A 24617-nucleotide genomic window follows, 5' to 3' on the forward strand; every position below is an offset into this window, starting at 1 on the left:
TATAATACTCCTCACACACCGACACCCTGTACATACATGTGTGTAATACTCCTGACACACCCGGCACCCTGTACATATATGTGTGTAATACTCCTCACATACCAGCACACTGTACATACATGTGTGTAATACTCCTGACACACCGGCAACCTGTACATATATGTGTATAATACTACTGGCACCCTGTACATACATGTGTGTAATACTCCTGACACACCGGCACCCTGTACACATATGTGTGTAATACTCCTGACACACCGGCACCCTGTACATATATGTGTGTAATACTCCTCACATACCAGCACACTGTACATACATGTGTGTAATACTCCTGACACACCGGCACCCTGTACATATATGTGTGTGTAATACTCCTCACATACTGGCACCCTGCACATACATGTGTGTAATACTCCTCACATACCGGCACCCTGTACATACGTGTGTGTAATACTCCTCACACACCGACAACCTGTACATATATGTGTGTAATACTCCTCACATACCAGCACACTGTACATACATGTGTGTAATACTCCTGACACATCGGCACCTTGTACATACATGTCTTTAATACTCCTCACACACCAGCACCCTGTACATATATGTGTGTAATTCTACTCACCCACCTGCACTGTGTTCGTACACGGTGTATAATTCTCTTCATACACCACCACCTTCACAGTGTTCATATATAGTGTATAATTCTCCTCCGGCATTGGCTCCCTGTTTATGCATGGTGTATAATTCTCACGCAGCAGAACGTGTTCATACATGGTGTATAATTCTCATGCACCGACACCATGTCTATACTCGGTATATAATGCTCCTCATGCATCGGCATCGTTTTTGTACATGGTATGTAATGCTCACGCATTGGCACCGTGTTCATACATGGTATATAATTCTCACGCACCTGCACCGTGTTCATACATGGTACATAATTCTCACACATCGGCACTGTGTTCATACATAGTGCATAATTCTCCTCACGCACCAGCACTGTGTTCATACATGGTATATAATTCTCAGTCAGCGGCACCGTGTTCATACATGGTATATAATTCTCACGCATCGGCACTGTGTTCATACATGGTATACGTGTCACATGGGATGTTATATCATGCGTGATAGCTGTATCCTGTGCATAGATAGATAGATTTTTTCTATCTACTTTTGTAATTGAATTGACTGTGGAATGTCAGTGCTGCCAATGGCAACCAAGTAGGTCTCAGAGAAATGAAAGGGCGTATCTCTCCAGTTTTCCTCTTACTGGTTTTAATAAAATCTTATATATAAAATGCTAAATCTGTTTGTGTCATATATAAATCCACAGTTCTGGTCCGATTGGAGTGAAGTTGGTTTCTAGAGCTCCGCTTCCATTTCTTATTCTGCTGGGGTAAAATAAAAAGCTGCGTTGTGATTAGTTGCTACGAGTGACACAGATTTTCTTTTGGCCAGCTTCTATAAGGCCCCCTGTCCACGGGCGTTGCGAAGTCCCGCAGCAGATCACTGCCACGGAAGCCGCCGCCCAGGAGCAGGAGCCGCAAACAACCCTCCGCCGGTCAGCCCAATCTCATAGATATGCTGACTGTGGAGAATCGGGGCAATTCGCAATGATTGTTCACTCGTGGACACGGGGCTGGCGCTTTCCATAGCAATGCTATGGAAAGCTTCGGCCGGCGTGATATATATACCGGTGTGTGTGTGTGTGTATATATATATATATATATATATATATATATACATACATACATACATACATACATACATACATACATACATACATACACACACACAACGCATGAGTATATCTCCTAATATATATATAGATATATATGTATACATGCACACACAACGCATCAGTATATTACCTAGTACATATATATATATATATACAGTATATATATATATATATATACACACATACATGCACACAATGCACCAGTATACACACAATGCACCAGTATATCACCTAGTATGTGTGTGTGTGTGTGTATATATATATATATATATATAACACATTAGTATATCCCATATATATATATATATATATATATATATATATATATATATATATATATATATATATATATATATATATATACTAGCTGATATACCCGGCTTCGCCCGAGTTAATTTGGTACTGGTGTTTATCTGGTGTTCACACGGAAAAGCTTATGAAGTCGTGGTTACTTTAGAGATACTGAGGAAAAAAAATATGTTCACCATTTTGCATAGTTCTCTGCGTTACCCAGGAAATATCACGGGGAGGCAACCATGCGACGTTTTCTTTATATAAAATGACATCAGGAAGTGAGAGAATTAGATTACATACGTAAAATTTGGACACTAATTCTTTTGCGCTTAGAATTGAATAATCGAGTTGGGACCAATTAGCTTTTCCTATTTATGACATAATCAATGCTCGTGCTAAATTTCCCATTTCTATGACACCGGAAAGTGAAAAAATTACATTCCGCACGTAAAATTTTGACGCCAATTCTTTTGCGCTAGAATTGAATAATGGAGTTGGGACCCATTAGCGTTTCCTATTTATGACATAATCAATGCTCGTGCCAAATTTCACGTTTCTATGACACCAGAAAGGTAAAAAATTACATTCCGCACGTAAAATTTGGACACTAATTCTTTTGCGCATAAAATTGAATAATGGAGTTGGGACCCATTAGCTTTTCCTATTTATGACATAATCAATGCTCGTGCCAAATGTCCTGTGTCTATGACACCGGAAAGTGAAAAAATTACCTTCCGCACGTAAAACTTCGACGCCAATTCTTTTGCGCTAGAATTGAATAATCGAGTAGGGACCCATTAGCTTTTCCTATTTATGACATAATCAATGCTCGTGCCAAATTTCCTGTTTCTATGACACCGGAAAGTGAAGAAATTACATTCCGCACGTAAAATTTCGACGCCAATTCTTTTGCGCTAGAATTTAATAATCGAGTTGGGACCCATTAGCTTTTCCTATGTATAACATAATCAATGCTCGTGCCAAATTTCCCGTTTCTATGACACCGGAAAGTGAAAAAATTACATTCCGTACGTAAAATTTCGACGCCAATTCTTTTGCACTAGAATTAAATAATCGAGTTGGGACCCATTAGCTTTTCTTATATATGACATAATCAATGCCCGTGCCAAATTTCACGTTTCTATGACACCGGAAAGTGAAAAAATTACATTCCGCACGTAAAATTTGGACGCTAATTCTTTTGCGCATAAAATTGAATAATTGAGTTGGGACCCATTAGCTTTTCCTATTTATGACATAATCAATGCTCGTGCCAAATTTCCTGTTTCTATGACACTGGAAAGTTAAAAAATTACCTTCCGCACGTAAAATTTCGACGCCAATTCTTTTGCGCATAGAATTGAATAATGGAGTTGGGACCCATTAGCGTTTCCTATTTATGACATAATCAATGCTTGTGCCAAATTTCCTGTTTCTATGACAACGGAAAGTGAAGAAATTACATTCCGCACGTAAAATTTCGACGCCAATTCTTTTGCGCTAGAATTTAATAATCGAGTTGGGACCTATTAGCGTTTCCTATTTATGACATAATCAATGCTCGTGCCAAATTTTCCGTTTCTATGACACCGGAAAGTGAGAAAAATACATTCCGTACATAAAATTTGGACGCTAATTCTATTGCGCATAGAATTGAATAATCGAGTTGGGACCCATAAGCTTTTCCTATTTATGACATAATCAATGCCCGTGCCAAATTTCACGTTTCTATGTGAGAAAATTACATTCCGCACGTAAAATTTGGACGCTAATTCTTTTGCGCATAGAATTTAATAATCGAGTTGGGACCCATTAGCTTTTCTTATTTATGACATAATCAATGCTCGTGCCAAATGTCACGTTTCTATGACACCGGAAAGTGAAAAAATTAGATTCCGTACGTAAAATTTGGACGCTAATTCTTTTGCGCATAGAATTGAATAATTGAGTTGGGACCCATTAGCTTTCCCTATTTATGTCATAATCAATGCTCGTGCCAAATTTTAAGTTTCTATGACATTGGGAAGTGACAGATTTAGATTACGTATGTAAAATTTGGACGCCAATTCTTTTGCGCTAGAATTGAATAATCGAGTTGGGACCCAATTACTTTTCCTATTTTGGAGATAATCTATGCTCGTGCCAAAATTCATGTTTCTACGATATCGGGAAGTTGGAGAACTTTTGGCGAGTCAGTCAGTCAGTCAGTCAGTGAGTCAGTCACTCAGTGAGTCAGTGAGGGCTTTCAGCTTAAGGCCGCCTGCACACGAGCGTTCCGGATTCCACTCGCGGATTTTCACGCGCGTATGGTACCTAAGGCCTCATGTCCACGGGGAAAATCAGATCCGCTGCAGATTCTACATGTAGAATCTGCAGCGGGTCCCTCCTGCCCCGCGGACATGAGCGCCGAAAATAAGAATTTAAAAGTATTTACCATCCGGCGCGGGCGGAGAAGATCAGCTGTTCCTCACGGCCGGATCTTCATTTTCGGCCGGCGGATGAATTCCTGACGCCGGCGGCACGTCGCCGGCACGTCGCCGACGTGCCGCGCGCATGCGCCGGGCACATCCGCCGAGCCGAAGCAAGGAAGATGCGGCCGTGAGGAACAGCTGACCTTCCCCGCCCGCGCCGGATGGTAAATACTTTAAATTCCTATTTTAGGTCTCCCGCGGATCCGGACGGCTTCCATAGGCTTCAATAGAAGCCCGCGGGAGCCGTCCCCGCGGGAGACCCGCACGAAAATGGAGCATGGTCCGGATTTTTCCATGCTCCATTTTTTTTTAAATCCCTTTTATTGACGATCCGCGGGTATTTATCTACCCGCGGGTGGTCAATGCATCCCTATGGGATGCGGATCCGCATGCGGGAGATCCGCTGCGGATCTTAAATCATATTTTGCCCGTGGACATGAGCCCTAAATGTGCTTGCGGATAGGTGCGGATGCGTGAAAAATCACGCGCGGATATATGCGGATGTGTTGCGGAAAAAAACGCGCAGAAAAATCCGGAAGACACCCTTATTGTAAACCCAACCCCTAGAGAACTGCCCATTCCCTGGAAAACAGCTTAAAAACCAACACCCAGACTCCGTTCTGTCCCTCTTGCTTGTGTGAGCACCGTTAAATTATTCTGGCAACATGCTTTCACCCGGTGAGCAGATGTCTTTGTGGGCATGGTTGATCCATGTAACTTTTTTCGGACGTACTGCGGTAACGGAGGAGGAAGAGCCCCCCAGGAAAAAAAGGAGGTACTGGGTGCACCCTGGCTGGTGTCTGCTGGCTGCTCTCTGGTAGATGAGGGGACTGAAAGGACAGATCTGCAGTTGAAATGTGCCTGTGAAGCTCTGTGCTGTGTGTTGGGACGCCTCCTACCATGCCTACTTCCTGTAATCATAGCAACCAGTGACTCCATCCGCAGCTGCACTGTGGATGTACTGCGTGAAAAAACGCACCCATTCACTTGTATTGGAGGCTTCACGTGCATGATCCGACCAAAATTAGAACAGGTCTTTTTTCACTCGCGTGAAAAAACGCGATACACATCCGTCCGTCTGGGGACAACTGCGGATCCTCATAGGAGTATATTGGCTGCGGTCTGGGGCGGATTATGTGCCTAAAATGACGCGCTTGAAATTCTACACGCACGCACGCACGCACGCACGCACACACACACACACACACACACACACACACACACACCCCCCCCCCCCCCCCCCCCAATAAAGGTCTGTCTGCCGCGGTTACCACATAGGGATGCATTTGGCATCCTTGCTGAAAATGTTCACAAATGAGCCATGACTATAAGGGCGTATTCACATTAAATAATGTATGCTTCATTTTACTCATGCAAAATTTGAGCACGCAATATACAGTGAATAGAACCCACTGATTGCAATGGGTTTGGTAACGTGCGGTTTTTGTTCGCATTTTGTTTGCTCAAAAATAATGCAGCATGTTCGATTTTGGTGCGTATTACGTTACGAACCAATTAGCCCATATTAAACTTAATTGGACGTTGGTATCAAGGGGAGCGTGCTTGGATGTTTTTTTGCGCACAGACGCGTGAAAACGTAACAACCGTTGTGCAAATGCATGCACAAATACGCTTACGCCCGTGTAAGGCCGGACTTAGCGTTTTACGACACCTTCGCATCTTAACCCCTTAGTGACCAAGCCTGTTTGCACCTTAATGACCAGGCCAAATTACGCAAATCTGACATGTGTCACTTTAACATGGAAAAACACCAGAAAGGTTTTGCATATCCAAGCGATTCTGACATTGTTTTTTTGCCACATGTTGTACTTCATTTAGGCGGAAAAAATAGACCAATAGAATTCGTGTTTATTTATTAAAAGTGCTGAAATTGGGAAAATTTTGAAAAAATATCTCAAATATGTGCATACATAATATAGAAATTTTTGCTAAGATTTATATTTCCATTCGTTTACTTTATTTTGGGCGCACATTGGAAAAACTTTGTTTTTTTTTAACCATTTAGGAGACGTACAAATTTAACATTACTTTTCAGCATTTTGAGGAACACTTTGTTTTCCTACACCAAGTCAAGATTGGAAAGGCTCATAGGAATCAAAATGATAGATCCCCCTGCAAATGACCCTATTTTAAAAACTACACCCCTTAACTTATTCACTGAGGGGTGTCATGAGTGTTTTAACCCCACAGTTTTTTTTTAGGAGTCAATGCAATTTAGAAGAGAAAAACTAAAATTTCATATTTTTACAAATATGTCATTTTAAAGACAGGAATTTTTTCTATAGTACACATGAAAATGAGGATTTGCACCCCAGAATGGATACCCCTGTTTGTCCCGTGCTCAGAAACATACCCACTGTGGCCCTAGTATTACGTCTGTATGCACAATGGGGCCCAAAATGAAAGGAGCAATCGGTGGCTTTCGGAACAGAAATTTTGCTTGAAGGAGATTTAGGCCCTATTGCACACTTGTAGAGCCATTGAGTGACCAAAATGATCGAGAACGCCCACAAGTGACCCCATTTTGAAAAGTATACCCCTTAACGAATTTATCTAGGGGTACGATGACTTTTTTGACTTCACAGTTTTTGAATGAATCTAATCCAAGCCGAAGGAAAAAAATTATGATTTTCATTTTTTTGGTAAATCTGTCATTTTAAAAGCAGTTTTTTTGTACAGCACATATATGAATGAAGACTTGCACCCCAAAATGGGTACCCCTGTTTGTTCTGTGCTCAGAAACATACCCATTGTGGCCCTAATCGTATGTCTGGATGCACAATGTGGCCCAAAATGAAAGGAGCAACTGGTGGCTTTCGGAACAGAAATTTTGCAAGAAGGAGATTTAGGCCCTATTGCACACTTGTAGAGCCATTGAGTGACTAAAACGATGGAGAACCCCCACAAGTGACCCCATTATGAAAAGTATACCCTTAACGAATTTATCTAGGGGTACGATGACTTTTTTGACTTCACAGTTTTTGAATGAATCTAAGCCAAGTAGAAGGAAAAAAATATGATTTTCATTTTTTTGGCAATTGTGTCAATTTAAAAACAGTTTTTTTTGTCCAGTGTACATAGGCATGAAGACGTTCACCCCAAAATGGATACCCCCATTTGTCCTGTGTTCAGAAACATACCCATTGTGGCCCTAATCTATTTAAAGGAAACATGGCTAGGCCTATAATGGAAGGAGCACCCGTTGGATTTCAGGGTACAACGGAATAAATTCCAGGCCCCATTGCCCACTTGTAGAGCCATTGAGCGGCCAAAACAATAGAGAACCCCCACAAATGACCCCATTTTGAAAACTAGACCCTTTAACGAATTCATCTAGGGGTGTACTGCGTATTTTGACCCCACAGTATTTAAATGAATCTAAGCAAAGCAGAAGGAAAAAATAACGATTTTCATTTTTTGGCAATTTTGTCAATTTAAAAACTGTTTTTTTTGTACAGTGTACATAGGAATGAAGACTTTCACCCCAAAATGGATACCCCTGTTTGTCCCGTGTTCAGAAACATATCCATTATGGCCCTAATCTACTTACAGGACACATGGCTAGGCCCATAATGGAGGGAATGCCCGCTGGATTTCAGGGCAGAACTGAATAAATCCCAGGTGATCGCCATTATGCATTGGATAACGGCGATCACGTGACCAGTAACCGCATACCGTTGCTCCCCGTGACATCTCCAGGCTCTTGGCTACCTTTGGTAGCCAGGAGCAGGGAGATTTTAAATTTCTTGGGCAATATTTCACTTTTGCGCATGCGTCCGCCATCATGCTGACGGGTGCATGCACAGAAGCTGGGGTAAGGTCCGCGGATGAACATCCCATCAGGGAACAAATCCAGGGACCTTGGGTATGTAATTTCATCCCCCCTTACGGATATGATCTGTAAGGGAAGATGAAACTTTAACTTTATAAACGTTAAACTTTTTTTTTTTTTTTTTTTTTTACTTTTTAACTTTATATGATCACCGTTATCCAATGGATAACGGTGATCATATGACTGGAAACCGCATACAGCGTTCCCCAGTCATATCTCCCTGCACTCGGCTAACTGTGACAGCCAGGTGCAGGGAGATTTTGAATTTGACGGCCTCGCCAGCCTCCTGCGCATGAGCGCCACATCGGCACATCGCAGAAGCCAGCGGGGGGTCCGGAGACCGGCCAGAGGACATGGAGGAAGCGGGGTGAGTATTTTCACCTTCCCTCATGGATCCGATCGCGGTACCGGGGACCGCTCACCGCGGTCCCCGCTGACATCTCCTGCCTCCCGGCTACCTACAGGAGCTGGGAGCCAGGAGATTTTAAATTTCCCGCGCCGCCGGGCCTTCTGCGCATGCGGCTGACGTAATGCCGCCTGGCGATCATGCGCAAAAGGACGGCTACGGGGCCCGGAGCATCGGGAGAGCGGGGAGCAGTGCGGCGGACCTCGGTGAGTAATTTCAGCTGCCCCGATGGATCCGATCCATCAGGGCAGCTGAATATGTAACTTTTTTTCAACTTTTATTTACTTTTTTGCAATCGGCGCTATCCAATGGATAGCGCCGATCGCAATGCTGGGGGGGGGTCCGTACAGCCCGGGATGACCGCTCCATGCTGTCGGCTACCTGCGGACACCGACAGCATGGAGCTGTCACGTCCATAGCCCGAGGGGCTTTATTCTCTGCAGGACACATGTTTTTACGTCCTCAGAGAATAAAGCCCACTTCGGGAGGACGTAAAAACACTATGGGCTGGTCGTTAAGGGGTTAAATACAGAGTTGGCTCAAAATGCTATATTTTCTGTGTAGTTCAAAGGTCCCGCTGGGACCTTTCACACCGGACAGAATAGGTCGCACCGTAAGCAGCGATAAATTCCGTTCGCAAATCCACAGGGCTATTTTTTTAAGTGGCCTAAAACCTGGCTGCAATTTGCATCAAAATCTGCAGTTAGACCTGCGGATTTTGGCATGGAATTCCGTAGTTACAGATTTGACTGTGTCCTGCTGCGTAATTCCTTCCCGTGTAAGAGGTCGCTGACCGCTCTCTAGTCTGTGATGCACAGCATGTCTGTAGTAATGCTAAACATAGATCCATGATCTGCTCTTACGGGACGTACATGTCAAGAGGTCTGTAATTGTGAAGGGTATTTTTAGAACAATAGTAAAGTAATTCTGTACAGATCCAACAGAAAAAAAGATGCATAGAGTCGTTCTCTCTTAGGCATCATGTCCACTAGCAAAATTGAATTGCGGATTCCGCTGCCGAATCCGCATTCAATTTTGCCCATAGGGAATCATTGACCATCCGCGGTCAATTTAATTGCAATTTGCACCCGTGGATGGCATTTTAATGGATTTGCGTTTTCTCACCTGCGGGAGAAAAAACGCAGCATGCTCCATTTTCTGTGGGTGTCCCGCGCGGACGGCTCCCGCAGGCTTCCATAGAAGCCTATGGAAGTCGTCCGGTCCTGTGGCACACCCACAGCTGAATTTCTGCTCTCCGGCGCGGGAGAGCAGGGGTTCAAAAAAAAAAATGAGTGCACGCCGCATGCGCGCGGCACGCTGCCGGCGTGCCGAGCACATCCGCCATGCAGAGGGAAAGAACATCCGGCCGCGACGGACGGGAACCTGCAGCGTCCGGACAGGTAAGTTAAATCATTTTTCAGGCCTTATATCCCCGGGAAAGGAGGGACCCGCTGCGAGATTCTGCATGGAGAATTTCCTAGTGGACATGAGGCCTTAGGGTGCCCAATATTCTCAGGCACGACTCGCATTGCACAGCACACAGACACACCATCCGTGAGCCGCACACCTGCATGTTCTGTTTACTGTGATTTTTCCATACAGCAAGAAAAAAGTCGTGCATATAAATACACCCATTGCAAATAATGGGTTGTATTTCTGTGCGAGTTTAGTGGGTCTCGAAATGCACAAAACCCGAAATCCTCGGCAACGTGCGTTGTACTCACGGATGCAAGGCTATTTTCAGGCAAAAATGCCTCACTTCTGTGAAATTCCAATAGTCTCGCGCAGGTTTCACACGCGATACAGGATCGCAAGTGTTTCCCAGTGAATTCAGTGGGTAACATCACACTCACATTCACATCACACAGCATGTGAGAGCCATGCAAAGTATTTAAGGTCCCACTGAAATCAATTGGCAATGTGTTCTAAGGAACGCGAAAAAATAGAACATGCCACGATTTTTTTCCCTGGCGATAGATTTTCCTGTGATACGAGAGTGAGTGAAAACGCATGATTTTGAAACCAATGATTTTCAGTGGATTCAGTCTCATTTATGATGTTAGATTTAAAATGATAACTTTATTCTATGGGTCAGTACGATTACTACAATACCAAACTTGTATAGGTTTTTTTACTCTTCTACCCTTTTTTTTTTTTCAAAGACATTTAATTTTTTTCAATTATTTTCTGCGGTCATCTTCTGCATACAATAGCTTTTTTATTTTTCCATCAATATAGTTGAGCAATGGCTCATTTTTTGCGGGATGTCCTGTAGTTTCCGTTAGTACTAATTCGGAATACATACAACTGTTTGATCGCTTTTTATTGCGTGTTTTCTGGGAGACAGGGTGACTGAAAAAGTGCATTTTTGGCGTTCTTTTTTTTTTTCAGACGACGTTCACCGTGCGGGGTAAATAATGTGCTACTTTGATAATTCAGACTTTTACGGACGCAAAATACCAAATATGTATTTTTATTTTATTATTTGGATTTTTTAATTAGAGATAATGCAAAAGGGGGTGATTTAAACTTTTATTACTTTTTTTTACAATTGAAAAAACTTTATTGCTCTTTTTTTCACTTTACTTTTAAGTCCCCCCGGGGATACTACAATATGCGATACTTTGATTGCTCCTGCAGTATGACGTAATGCTCTAGCTGTCAGAATTGAAGCGGCATTTAAAGGGTTAATAGCCACGATCCGATCGGGGCTATTGCCTGCGGGTGTAAGCTGTAGTAAACAACTGACGTCCTCACTGTATGCAGAGAGGTCGCCGCACGACCTGTCTACATACATACCCCGGCGCTCCAGGACGTAAATGTACATCCTGGAGCGGGAAGGGGTTAAGGCAGATAGGAGAGGTGTCAAACCGCAATGAAGTAATTATTATGGGGGACTTTAATTATCCGGATATAACATGGGAAAACGAAACCAGTAAATCTCCCAAGTGTGAAAAGTTCTTGAGAACAATTAAAGATAACTACCTTACCCAACTTGTGCGGGAGCCAACTAGAGCGAGGGCCACTCTGGACTTAGTACTAACTAACAAACTGGACCAAATTATGGGTACTATCAAGACCAGGGTTGTACCATTGGATTGGCGCATTGCCAACATGGTTCTAATTTACTTAAAAAGGGACCAAAAGAGAGCCTGGAAACTACAGGCTGGTAAGTCTCACTTCAATAACTGGAAAAATATTTGAGGGATTTCTGAGAGATGCCATCCTAGAATACCTCAAGGAGAACAACAGAATAACTCCTCACAGCATGGGTTCATAAAGGGTCGATCATGTCAGACCAATCTGATCAGCTTCCACTATGAAGTAAGTTTTAAGCTGGACCTGGGAGAGTCCATTGATCTGATATATCTAGATATCTCTAAAGCATTTGACACCGTGCCGCATAATAGGTTGATATATAAAATGAGACAGCTTGGACTGGGTGAAAATGTGTGTATCTGGGTAAAGAACTGGCTCAGAGATAGAAAACAGAGGGTAGTAATAAATGGTTCATACTCTGATTGGGCCACTGTCGCTAGTGGGGTGCCACAGGGTTCAGTACTAGGCCCCATTCTGTTCAATATATTTATCAAAGACCTGATAGAGGGGCCGCACAGTAAAATATCAATATTTGCAGATGATACAAAATTATATAAGACAATTAATACAACGAAGGACAATGTGCGGCTACAAACAGACCTAGATAAGCTGGGGGTTTGGGCAAAAAAATGGTAAATGAAGTTCAATGTTGATAAATGTAAGGTTAGGCACATAGGTAGGAGAAATGGATGTCACCAATATACACTAAATAGGGTACAGCTAGGGAAAAGTGATATGGAAAAAGACCTGGGGGTACTAGTGGATTGTAGATTTAACTGGAGCAACCAATGCCAGTCAGCTGCTGCAAAAGCAAATAAAGTCTTGGGGTGCATTTAAAGTGGTATAGGGGCGAAGGATGAGAACATTATTCTCCCACTATATAAAGCACTCGTCAGGAATGGAATACTGCATACAGTTCTGGACATCGGTGCTCCAGAAGGATTTTGCAGTGCTTGAGGAGGTTCAAAGAAGGGCAACTAAATTAATAAATGGAATGGGAGGACTGAGATACCCATAGAGACTATCCAAATTAGAATTATTCACCCTGGAAAAAAGACAGCTAAGGGGCGATCAAATAACTATGTATAAATACATGAGGGGACAATACAAGGATCTCTCCCAGGATCTGTTTATACCCAGGACTGTGTCGGTAACAAGAGGGCATCTGCTACGTCTAGAAGAAAGCAGGTTTTATCACCAACACAGAAGGGGGTTCTTTACTGTAAGATCAGTGAGACTGTGGAACTCTCTGCCTGAGGACGTGGTGATGGCTAAATCCATTGAGGAGTTTAAGAGGGGACTAGACGTCTTTCTCGAGCAGAAGGATATTAGAGAATATAGACATTAGGTGACCAACAGGTTGTTGTTCTGGGTCTTATAGTCAGGTAGGAACTGTCAAAGGTTGATCCAAGGATTATTCTGACTGCCATTATGGAGTCGGGAAGGAATTTTCCCCATAATGGGCTAATTGGCTTCTGCCTCTTGGGGTTTTTGCCTTCCTCTGGATCAACTAGGGTGTTAAAATAGGCTGAACTAGATGGACATTGTCTTCATTCAGCCTAGCATACTATGTTACTATGTATATCTTCTGCTTGTCCAGGTAACCTATATTAAATGCCTACAATGGTGTCCTTTCTGTTGTTCTCTCCTTGTATTCTTACCCAAACAGTTTCTACAGAACTCCCATGGTCTGAAGCTTGAATCTCTGTCGAGACTAATGTTTTCCTAACATACAATACAACGCCTCCTCTTTTATTGGGTCTGTTTCTTATAAATAAGTTGTATCCCTTAAGTGTTGTATTCCAATCATGTGTATCATTCCATCAAGTTTCCGTGATGCCTATGACATCACATTTCTCTTCCTGTGTTAGGAGCTCCAATGCTCCTTATTTGTTTCCTATGCTCCCGTTTGTGTAAAAACATTTTTTAGTTTGTAACACTATGTAACAAATTTTAACTTTTCTTCTGTCCTTGGGCATTAATTGTGTTTTCCTGTTTCCCCATGTCTAGAAAATGGCAATTATGCTGTAAAACGTTTGCTGTTGTGGACAGGACATTCATATGTGGAATTGGCATATTCTCACACTAAATGTATGAGATTATGTTATACATTTGCATGCTGTGATACATATATACTTTACCTAGGTAAATAGAATGGCGTCAAGAAGCTGCAAACATCTAGCAGGCTCATTTTTAGAGATGAGTGAGTATACTCGGTAAAGGCAATTGCTCGAGCGAGCATTGCCTTTATCGAGTACCTGCCTGCTCGAGATGAAAGGTTTGGGTCCCGGCGCGGGGGAGCGGTGAGTAGCGGCTGTCAGCAGGAGGGAGCAGTGGGGAGAGAGGGAGAGAGAGATCTCCCCTCCGTTCCGCTTCGCTCTCACTGCCCGCCGCCGGCACCCGAACCTTTCGTCTCGAGCGGGCAGGTACCCGCTAAAGGCAATGCTCGCTCGAGCAATTGCCTTTAGCGAGTATACTCGCTCATCTCTACTCCTTTTACTATGTCTGTGGTGAATTTCTCAAGACAAGAGCGAAAAAGTACTCCGTACAAGCATCACAAAAATTGACTCAGCAGCCTTCAAACACCTAGAAGACCTCTTTTCAAAGCTCTCTGAGGCCAAAACCAAGGTCGGTGTTTTCATTGGACCACGGGTAGAGAAGCTCATCAAGTGCACTGAATTTCCAAAGAAGCCTACCAGAAAGGAAAATGCAGCTTGGAACAGCTTTGTGGCAGTAGTTAAAGGTTTCCTTGGGAATCACAAGGCCCACAACTATGTGAAGTCGGTTGAAACTCTGGTTAAGAACTATGGCAAGAGGGGTTGCAGGATGTCTCTAAAACTCCATATCCTTGATGCTCACTTGGAACACTTCAAGTGAAACATGGGAGAATACTGAGAGGAGCATAGCAAACGCTTCCGCCAAGATATTATGGCCTTTGCACGTCGATACCAAGGACAATACAATGAGAGCATGATGGGAGACTGCATAAGGGGATTCATTTGGGAAAGTGGTGTGCAGTACAATCCTAAATCTAGAAAAGCCACACATTTCTAAATATTGTCTGTGTTTTGAAGTATAAATAAACATTACTTTTGATCTAGATGTTTTCTGTTCAAAAAATTTAAATTTGTTATTGTTACCCATTTACGTATATGGGGATATGCAAAATATAAAACTCATTTTCCTGAGCACAAAAGGAAACTTTGGAAGGTATAATGGCCGGTTTATAGACGTAAGAAAGCAGGAAATAATACTCACTTGCCAAGGAAAAAATGTGTGTTACATAAATCGGTGTCTCTTGCTCCTCTACTTTCCTTCAGATTTTTTTTCTTCTTTCTTTCCATGTCTAATAGGTTCTCAATTGTATTTATTAGCTGTATATCTTTGCTTGGGCTAGTTTAAAGCTCTTCTGATAAGTGTAGCAGGGCGCCTACCAAATATATGCTTTCCTGTCTTCGTAAGGTACAACACATCTCCAGCAAGGAGTCCATTCACCTCTAGAATCCTGTTCCATCTCCTTATCCCATGGCCATCAACTGGGAGGATGGCTGAGAAGACTCACCTATGTTCCTAGTTCCTTCAATTTCCTGCCAAGGTCTTTAAAGCCTCTGCAGTTAGTTGCAATGTCATTTTTTGCAGTGTCTTTAGTACCTACATGTATTAGTAGGAATAGGTAAACTGAAGAGTCTTAATCAGGTACATCTTTGATTTGAGCACCTGGAAGACAGCACACCTCTCATGAGCAGGTGCGTAGCTAAAGGCTCATGGGCCGAGGTGCAAAAGTTTATATTGGGGCCCCCTAACTTCTCTTAAACCCTTAACACAAAGGCGTAACTTGAAACTCCTGGGCCCCAATGAAAAACCTGTAAGAGAGCCCCAACTATAATGCTTCATTCATAGTACTGGGCTCCCTATATAAAAAAGAAAGGCCTCATTTGGCCCCCTAAGGCTCCTGGGCCTAGGTGCAGCCACATCCCCTGCATTCCCTATGGTTACACAAGTGCTCATGGGGTTATGTCAGGTCAGCAGACAGCGACCTCTGTTTCTCTCAACAGGGAATCCCCCACAACCAGCACTCTCCTTTTCTTCTTCACAAGAGCACTTCTTTTTCTCCATCCAAGAGGTTTCTGAGTGCTTACTAGACTGTTCTTTGTGGGCAAAGTCATTTCTTGATGTACCTCTCCGTTATTCCCCTGTGTGAAAGGCTGGTACTGGTTCCTGAGCAGTATGGGTGCCGACTGACTCCTGATTCTGAAAATTTCTTTTCCTTCAACACTTTGAAGAGTTACTTCTGTATTGATTTGAAAGCCTCATCTTCCTTAATGAATTTTTATGCAGTTATTCTCTCCTGAAGACCTTGCATCTTTTCCTCCAATAATAACATAGTATGTTAGGCTGAATGAAGACAATGTCCATCCAGTTCAGCCTGTTTCAACCGCTTTCCTTCTTGGTCCAGAGGAAGGCAATTCCTTCCTGACTCCATAATAGCAGCTAGAGTAATCCCTGGATGAACATTTGAGATTGTCAACCCCACAGAAAGACATCTAGTCCTCTCTTAAATTCCTCTCTGGATTTTGCCATCACCACATCCTCAGTCAGAGAGTTCCTTAGTCTCACCGCTCTGAGAGAGACACAAGCTTCTGGGAGGTGAAGTTTTGCTTTTATTCTGGTAGGTCTGTAAACATATTATTTCTCTCCCCTTTTATGTTTTACATAGTCACTTGATTTACACTTCCAAACTTCTACAAGTCAAAAATTCCTCTGATGATATATAACACACAAGATGTTACTAATTGTAAAACTTTGCATGCCGTTAGGCATGTGGTCTGGTGAGGTCTTCCTAGCAGCTAGACCCAGCAATTGTCCCACTCACAGCCACTCTTATACACAAATGCCCAGAGCATGGGAAACAAACAAGGAGAATTGGAGCTTCTAACACAGGAAGAGAAATATGATGTCATAGGCATCACAGAAACTTGCTGGAATGATACACATGATTGGAATACAAGGCTTGAAGGATACAACTTATTTATAAGAAACAGACCTAAAAAAAGGGGAGGAGGTATTGCGTTGTATGTTAGGAAAACATTCATCTCCACAGAGATTCAAGCTTCAGAACATGGTAGTTCTGTAGAAACTGTTTGGGTAACAATACAAGGAGAGAACAATAGAAAGGACACTATTGTAGACATTTACTATAGACCACCTGGACAAACAGCAGATATGGATGAACTCTTTCTACATCAGATGGCCAAGCTATCAAAAAAGCAGGACATAGTGATCATGGGAGATTTTACCTATCCAGACATTTGTTGGGAATCTCTCTCAGGTAAAAGTAATGGATCCAACAAATTCTTATCCGCTCTTGCTGACAACTTTATCTTCCAAAAGGTAGAAGAGAAAACAAGGGGATCTGCTATCTTGGTCCTAATTTTTACCAACAGGGAGGAAATGGTTGAGGAAGTAAGAGTGGCTGGGACCTTAGGAGGCAGTGATCATGCTATTCTTGAATTTTGGATAAAAAGAGGAGGAAGACCTGAGAAAACTCAGACCTCAAGGTTGGATTGCAGAAAGTCAGATTTTAACGAACTCAGAAAGAGGATAGGAAGAATCCAATGGCTGGATGTTCTTAAGGACAGAAATGTCCAAGAAGGTTGGGAAATATTGCAAAATGAGATTCTCAAAGCACAATTGTTGTGCTCCTGGGCCCTGTAGTTTTATAGGTTTCCAGGAGCACACCTTCACATGTCTCGGATGATTGAGCTGGCTGGGTGTGTATTGCTCCACCCAGCCAATAACCGCCAGGCTTCTGCACCTTCTGCACATAAATACCAGCCCCTCTTACTAGAGGGTGCTGGTCATTTATCCATTATCTCATTCTCTTGGAGTCATGCATGTTCTGCTTTGGGGTAAGCTGCATGCATGAGGTTCTGCGTGGGATTTCCTCCTCTGTTGGTGTGAACAATGATATGTTGTTTCTGTTTGTAGGCATTCAGACATCAGGTGTGAACTGTTCTGTTCAGTGTGTATGTTGTATTTTTCCTTGTCCAGTGTTCCTGCCTGTTACCATCTAGGGCAAGCTAGGCCCCTAGGTTCCAGCATGGGGCCATCCCTATTGGGAGAATTGCCCTGCTTGTATGAAGGGCTCCATTTTGGGTTTTAGTTGTCTTGTTAGAGTACGAACTTGCAAGACAATGAGAGCCCTTGAGGTGGGCTTGTGAGCTTGCGTATTCTGTCCAAAATACAAACTAATACCTCGTACATACTATATTATTAGATATTTCCATCTGTCTGGGTGTTGTGGTACATGGGTAAGTATTTTGGCATCTGTTGCTTGTTGTTTGTATGCACGTTCCGGTATATGTTTGTTGTTGGTGTCCAGTTGTGTATGCACGTTCCTTACTCCCCTTTCCTCTCTCCAGACCTTATTTGGGTTTGCGTCCATGTAGATCGTTGTTCCTTTAGTTCACATCTGCATAGGCCAGTGATCCCCATAGACTACAATCCCAATTCCAAAAAAGTTGGGATGATGTGTAAAATGTAAATAAATATAAAGAAAAAAAGAATGCAATGATTTGGAAATCTCATATAACCATATTTTATTCACAATAAACCATAGAACATATCAGGAGGTTAAAGGGAGACATTCTTTCATTTCATTTTTTTAAAAATTAACTCATTTAGAAATTGATGGCAGCAACACATCTCACAAAAGTTGGGACAGGGCCATGTCTACCATTGTGAGCAGACCAATCACTGGAGTTTTGAGAGAGGTTGGTTGTCCCATTCTTGTCTGATGTAGGATTTTACATCTTGTCTGATGTAGGACACCCTGAAAAAGCTGTCTGTTTATGGATTCTGGCTTGGTTTTGAATTCCTGATCATTGTTGCCTAGACCCGTATTAATTTGCAGGAATGCTGCCATCCAATAGGTGGCGCTGCAGAGGTATTGTTCCATCTTCCTTATTTGGAGCAAGCCATTCACAGACTTAAAATACACTATGTGAATAGCGTAAAGTGAACATTTGACACATTAAATTAATAGCAGAGTACATAGAGCATTCATTTAGTGCGTACTATGTTACCCACACTGCTAGCCACTCCAGTGATGCTCCTCTATAGCTTGTCGGCGAGTACACCACATTGCTGTGCCAACTGGATGGAAATCAATCCTGGCAGCCTATCTAAAGCAGGGAAAGGCCTCCTGACTAGAGATGAGCGAGCGTACTCGGTTCGGGTGTTTTTGCAGTCGAGCACCGCTTTTTCCGAGTGACTACTCGGACAAAAAGATTCGGGGGGCGCCGGGGGTGAGCGGGGGGTTGCAGAGGGGAGTGGGGTGGGAGAGAGAGAGAGCTCCCCCCTGTTCCCTACTGCTACCCCTCGCTCCACCACGCTGCCCCCCGCCCCCCCGAATCTTTTCGTCCGAGTAGTCAGTTACTCGGAAAAAGCGGTGTTCGAGTGCAAAAACACCTAAACTGAGTACGCTCACTCATCTCTACTCCTGACCTTTGCATGAATATAAGTTAAAATTCCTGGACGTTGACTCTATCCTATATTGTATTCTTTAGCCTGCCTGTGTTTGTCTGTTTATCTCCCTCTGTGAGCTTTCGCTTATTTCGCTGACTCTGTCCCCACTTTGCCTTCTGGATTTGTTGTTCCTTGTTAAACACCCGGTTCTGACCCACGGCTGCCACCTGATTGCATTTCTTTGCCTCACCGCCTAAGTGTCTCGCAACCAACTGAAAACTATTCCAAGGACCACAACCTGGGTATTCAACTAGTTGAGTCCAAACCTCATTTTCAGGGTCCCTGGCGCAGAACAGGAGGATTCCTTAGGCTCCACATCCTAGAGCGATTGCATTGGCAGTTTCCACTTTTTAGCATACATCTGACTAAGACCCCCTGCACACGGGCGGAAATTCCGCAGCGGGATTTCCTGCAGAATTTCCCCCCGTGCCAGCCTGCATAGGATTGCATTACAAAACGCAATCCTATGCAGATGGCCACGATTTGTCCACGTGAAAATACACGCATAAAACAAATCGCGGCAAGTTCTACTTCTGTGCGGGTCTCGCAGAGGCCGCACAGAAACGTCACTCCCGGCACGCCGGCTGGGTGGCAGCTGGTTCATGAGAGAGCCGGAGCCGAGAGAGTAGGTGAAAGCCACACTGGTCCCTGCAAGGATGCGGGTCGGATCCTGCTGTGAGAATTTTCGCAGGGGATCCGACCCGGCCGTCTGCAGGCGGCCTAACACTGCAATTTGCTTCTTTCAGATGTCTTCAATTAGGGTCCCTTCACACAAGCATGTTTGCATGCGCAATATGCAGAGAATAGAAATCATTGATGTCAGTGGGTTCATTCTAATTGCTCTCTTTTGCGCTCGTGAGTAAAAAACACAGCATGCTCTATTTTTGTGCGCATTTGCGCATCAAAGGACCCCATAGAAATCTTTGGGAGGTGTGCAATTCCTTGGGAAAGAGAACACATTTAGTCCCAATGTTCACTTGCACGCACAAATTCCACTGCTGAATCCCACAGCGGAATCCCTGCGTGCCTGCGGACATTGGGAGAAAAATAGGTTTTCTTACCATTCCGGCTCCCACACGGATCTCCTGTGCGCCAGCCGGACTTTTTTTTCTTCAGCATGGTGGATGGGTCCGGACGAGCTGGACGCATGCGCAGTGCTTTTTTTTTATTGTCCTGCTCTCCCACGGAATCCATCATATACGCGGCACAGCCACAGCTATTATTTTGGCTGTGCTGCAGCTATGATGACTTCCATTGACTTCAATGAAAGCCGTCATGTGGAATCCGCGGTAAGAATGGAGCATGCTGCGATTTTTCTCCCGCAGCGTTCGGTCCTCATGCCAGGAGAAAATGGCACCCACATGCTTTTAAATCGTTTGCGGATGCTAATGCATTCCTATGGGTGGCTTTGATTTATGGGTGACCCGCGCGGATTCCGCAAATCAAAGCCGCAAGTGGACATTGGGCCTTAAAATCGCAGTGGGGGAAGAGGTGTCCCACACCCATGAGAACTAGCCCTGCGAACGCAAAAAGTACAGTAATATCGTTCATTGCGCAAATGTGTTGTGCTAACATGAGTGTTTTTGTGTACCTATATATATTTATTTCACAGTTTTTGGGGATATGCCGTCTACCCTTTTTTTTTTCCTTGCATTGTGCATTTGTAACTTCCTCCATTTTGGACATACATTCCTTCCTATTTGTCCCACACAATTTTTAATTAGCTCCTACCTGCCCTGTTCATTTTTTAGGTATAGACCCAGGAGAGGTAAGTCCGGTAGTGCAGGGTTTCATCCAAAGATGTTGCCTTGCCGCGGCAGATAGGCTATCACATTGATGAAAATGTGCGCTAAGAATCTCAAATTGATATATAGTAAATAAAGTAATGTCATTCAAAATGTATATATTCAATGTTGGCATATTTGTTGTCATTTGCAGTGTATTTCCGCCCGTACACGCCTGCATAGGATTGCATTACAATGAGCAATCCTATGCTGACGACCGCAGTTTGTCTGCGCAAAATCACGAGCAGAAAACGAACCGCGGCATGCTCTGCGAGCCCCGCACAGAAACGTCACTCACCGGCCACCGGCTGCGCTCTGCGCATGCGCCGGCTGCCCAGCAGCCGGTACATGAAAGAGTCGGGGCTGCGGGAGTGGGTGAGTTCCGCGCTGCTCTCTGCAGGCGCTCGGGTCGGGTCCAGCTGCGAGAATTCTCGCAGCCGGATCCGACCCGGCCATCTGCAGGCAGCCTTACACTTTGATTGTTTGTATATACGGATACAAATATCCTTCAGTAACACAACAATGTATCATTCTTCCCTTAAGTTTTCAAATAAACCCATACTGTACAATCATTAGTTCAGCTCACTGAGACGTTGACTTCAAAGTGGTTGCTGTTTTCTGAAATGTTTGCTTAGAAGACCATGACTTTGATCCAAATGGATTTCAGACAGCAAACAACATACTATCAAATGCCACAAGCTAATTATTTCCTTCACGCAGCATTTGATACTTTGTACCTCATAAGTGGACTAAATAATGTGCTTTTCAAGTTTGCATTTTTTTAGTGTGAAAAGCACAATTCTGCACATTTCACTGAAATGATATCAAGTATTTTAGAGAAATTGATACAGTATACTAAGCTGCAACCTGACGAAGCTTGTATGAAGAAGAATTCACCAATGCTCGTGGTAACCTGTTCCACTCATTGATCACCCTCACTGTCAGAAAGTTTTTTCTAATACCTAATCTATGTCTCCTCCCTTTTATGCCCATTCTGGGTAATTCTTGGGCAACTTATGTGCCATATCTAGCTGGCCCATGGTATGTACAGTATCTGTTTCTGGGGGAAAAGTTATCTTTATTGATATGTTGTGTATAGTTGCTGTTTTCTTTGATAGTAATAGTTCTAATAAAGCTAAAATATGATGTATTACTAGTCAATGCAGAATGTATAATATTTCCAATGTCAACAACACTTAGAGAAATTACCGTTTTATTTACTGTACTCATCACTAGTAGAAATAGAAACAGAAATTATTGGCTCTGGGAAAGTATAAAGTACAAATTGAAACATAACTATGTTTGGAATTATTGGGCTGTAACTTTGTCACAGATTATACATTGAGCTCAATAATAAAACAGTTTGCATTAAAGGGAACCCATCACCTGCCTAAAACACCCATAAACGAACTTAACGTACCAGTAGGTGAGGTGACAGGGAGCGGGGTGATGTATTTTTCATACTTACCTCCTCCCTTAATTCTGCGGTGCCAACCGCTGGTCGAGCATCTAAGAGTCAGATTTTTAGCCAGCGACGATCACCTGGCTCCCTGACACCTGCCCACCAAAAATTATAATGACATGGAATTTTAAATATAAAACACAATTCTTTTAACAATATTGTAACAAAATAACTTGATTCAAATAATATTCCATTCTCTAAACATAGATTTTTTTCCAAATTGTAGCGACAGTATAATTAATAGGAACATTTATTCACACTTGTTGACAAGGACATACCAGGACCCCCAGTTCACTCATTTACTTGCCAGTATTGAAGTCAGTATGGCACAGGTGTAATATGTGCAGGCACATTCCTAAGGGGGAAGCATATGGGACCTTTCAGACAGATGAAATTTGGCCACAACACATAACAGAATCTGCTACAGTGGAAATCTGCACCAAAACCCACATGGTCTAAGGACTCATTCACACGGACGTAAGCAGATTTTGGTTGCATAAATACGCTGCATATTTACATGACTGAAAATAACTTACTCCCACATATTTCGTCCTCTCCTGCGTTTTTACACATACAAGAAAATACGCAGACGGGGACGTGTATTTTCTGCACAAATACACAGGTTTCCTCGGTGTTCACTGCGTATCTGTGCCAGCCTATTCTCTTCAATGGCTTATTGTATTGTGAATGAACCCATTGAAATCAACAAACTCTATTGACTGCCTATTATGTGCGCAAAATATGTCTTCTTAGGGCCTCCCCTAAAACTGTGAGTGCTGGGAGTTAACTTGATTGTCTGGGGTAGCGCCTTGCAGAGAACTGGTGCAGCTCCAGAAGAACCTTGAAGCTACAGTGCAGCTCTCTTCGATCTCAAAGTTCTCCTCCCTCTTCAATACTCTCCTCATAGAAGCACAATCATAGTATAGGCCATAGATCGTCATGAAGCCTCACCTACAGTCACCAACTATACCATCAGTGCAGCAGTGCAATGCATGTAGACAAAAATGAATGGCAGGAGCTTGGATGATTAAAGGTAAAAATTCCTCTGGGCGTATATAGTATCTTTGTTATTATGAGCACAAATTAAATAAAAGCAGAAGAATTTTTACCTTTAATCATCCAAGCTCCTGCCATTCATTTTTGTCTACATTGAAAAACCGCTGGGATCGAGCGGTATAGGATGAAAGGTTGCTTCTGCTGAAGAGAGGATACGGACGGAACATAAGACGGGAGCTGTTATAACCTGCTGCATAGGTGAGAAACTCTTTCTTTGGTTACTAGTGCAATGCATGGCAGCATTTGCCTACACAGAGTACACCACTATTCATCTGGGCAGTCCATGTATTATCTATGTTGGTGCTTTATGATGTTATCCAGCTGATCTAGCTACTATTTACGTGGCCAATAGCTGTTTTTTTTATCTTACTGCGCTATCTGCTAGTTTTATAACCTCTGTGTTCAGTATTTACCTTATTGCTGCTAGCCTGCAAGAAGTGAACATTTTAGCAGGTACATTATAGACATCATTGACACCATAAATATCTTTCTGCAAGCCTTCAAATACTACATATTCATGTGTATGAGACTGACTTTGCTTAAGCTGAGTGGCGCGTTGACGGACATAAAAAGAAATATCATACATCCTAATTCCGTGTTACGATCAGCAGTTCTCCTTCTGCATTGTTATTAGCTGGTGGTTTCACACCTGCAGGAAAAGTCCAGTCTGTGTTTTCTGACCTTTGGTCATTTCAGCATTACGTCTTCAGCCATTATTCTGGGCCCTACTATTTTCTTATTTTCAGGGATAGTGTTTTAGACAGGGACATCTTAGGGCTGTTTAGGGACACTGGGGCGTGATATTGAGGGACAATGTCAAGGAGAGACGTCAGGAGAGCCAGTGATAGGTTCAACATTTCTCTGGTTGTTATTTCAATTCCAGTTTTATTATGATTAGTATCAGCATCCAATTACCATCAC

This window comes from Eleutherodactylus coqui, chromosome 7, assembly GCF_035609145.1.
Source record: "Eleutherodactylus coqui strain aEleCoq1 chromosome 7, aEleCoq1.hap1, whole genome shotgun sequence".
NCBI lineage: Eukaryota > Metazoa > Chordata > Amphibia > Anura > Eleutherodactylidae > Eleutherodactylus > Eleutherodactylus coqui.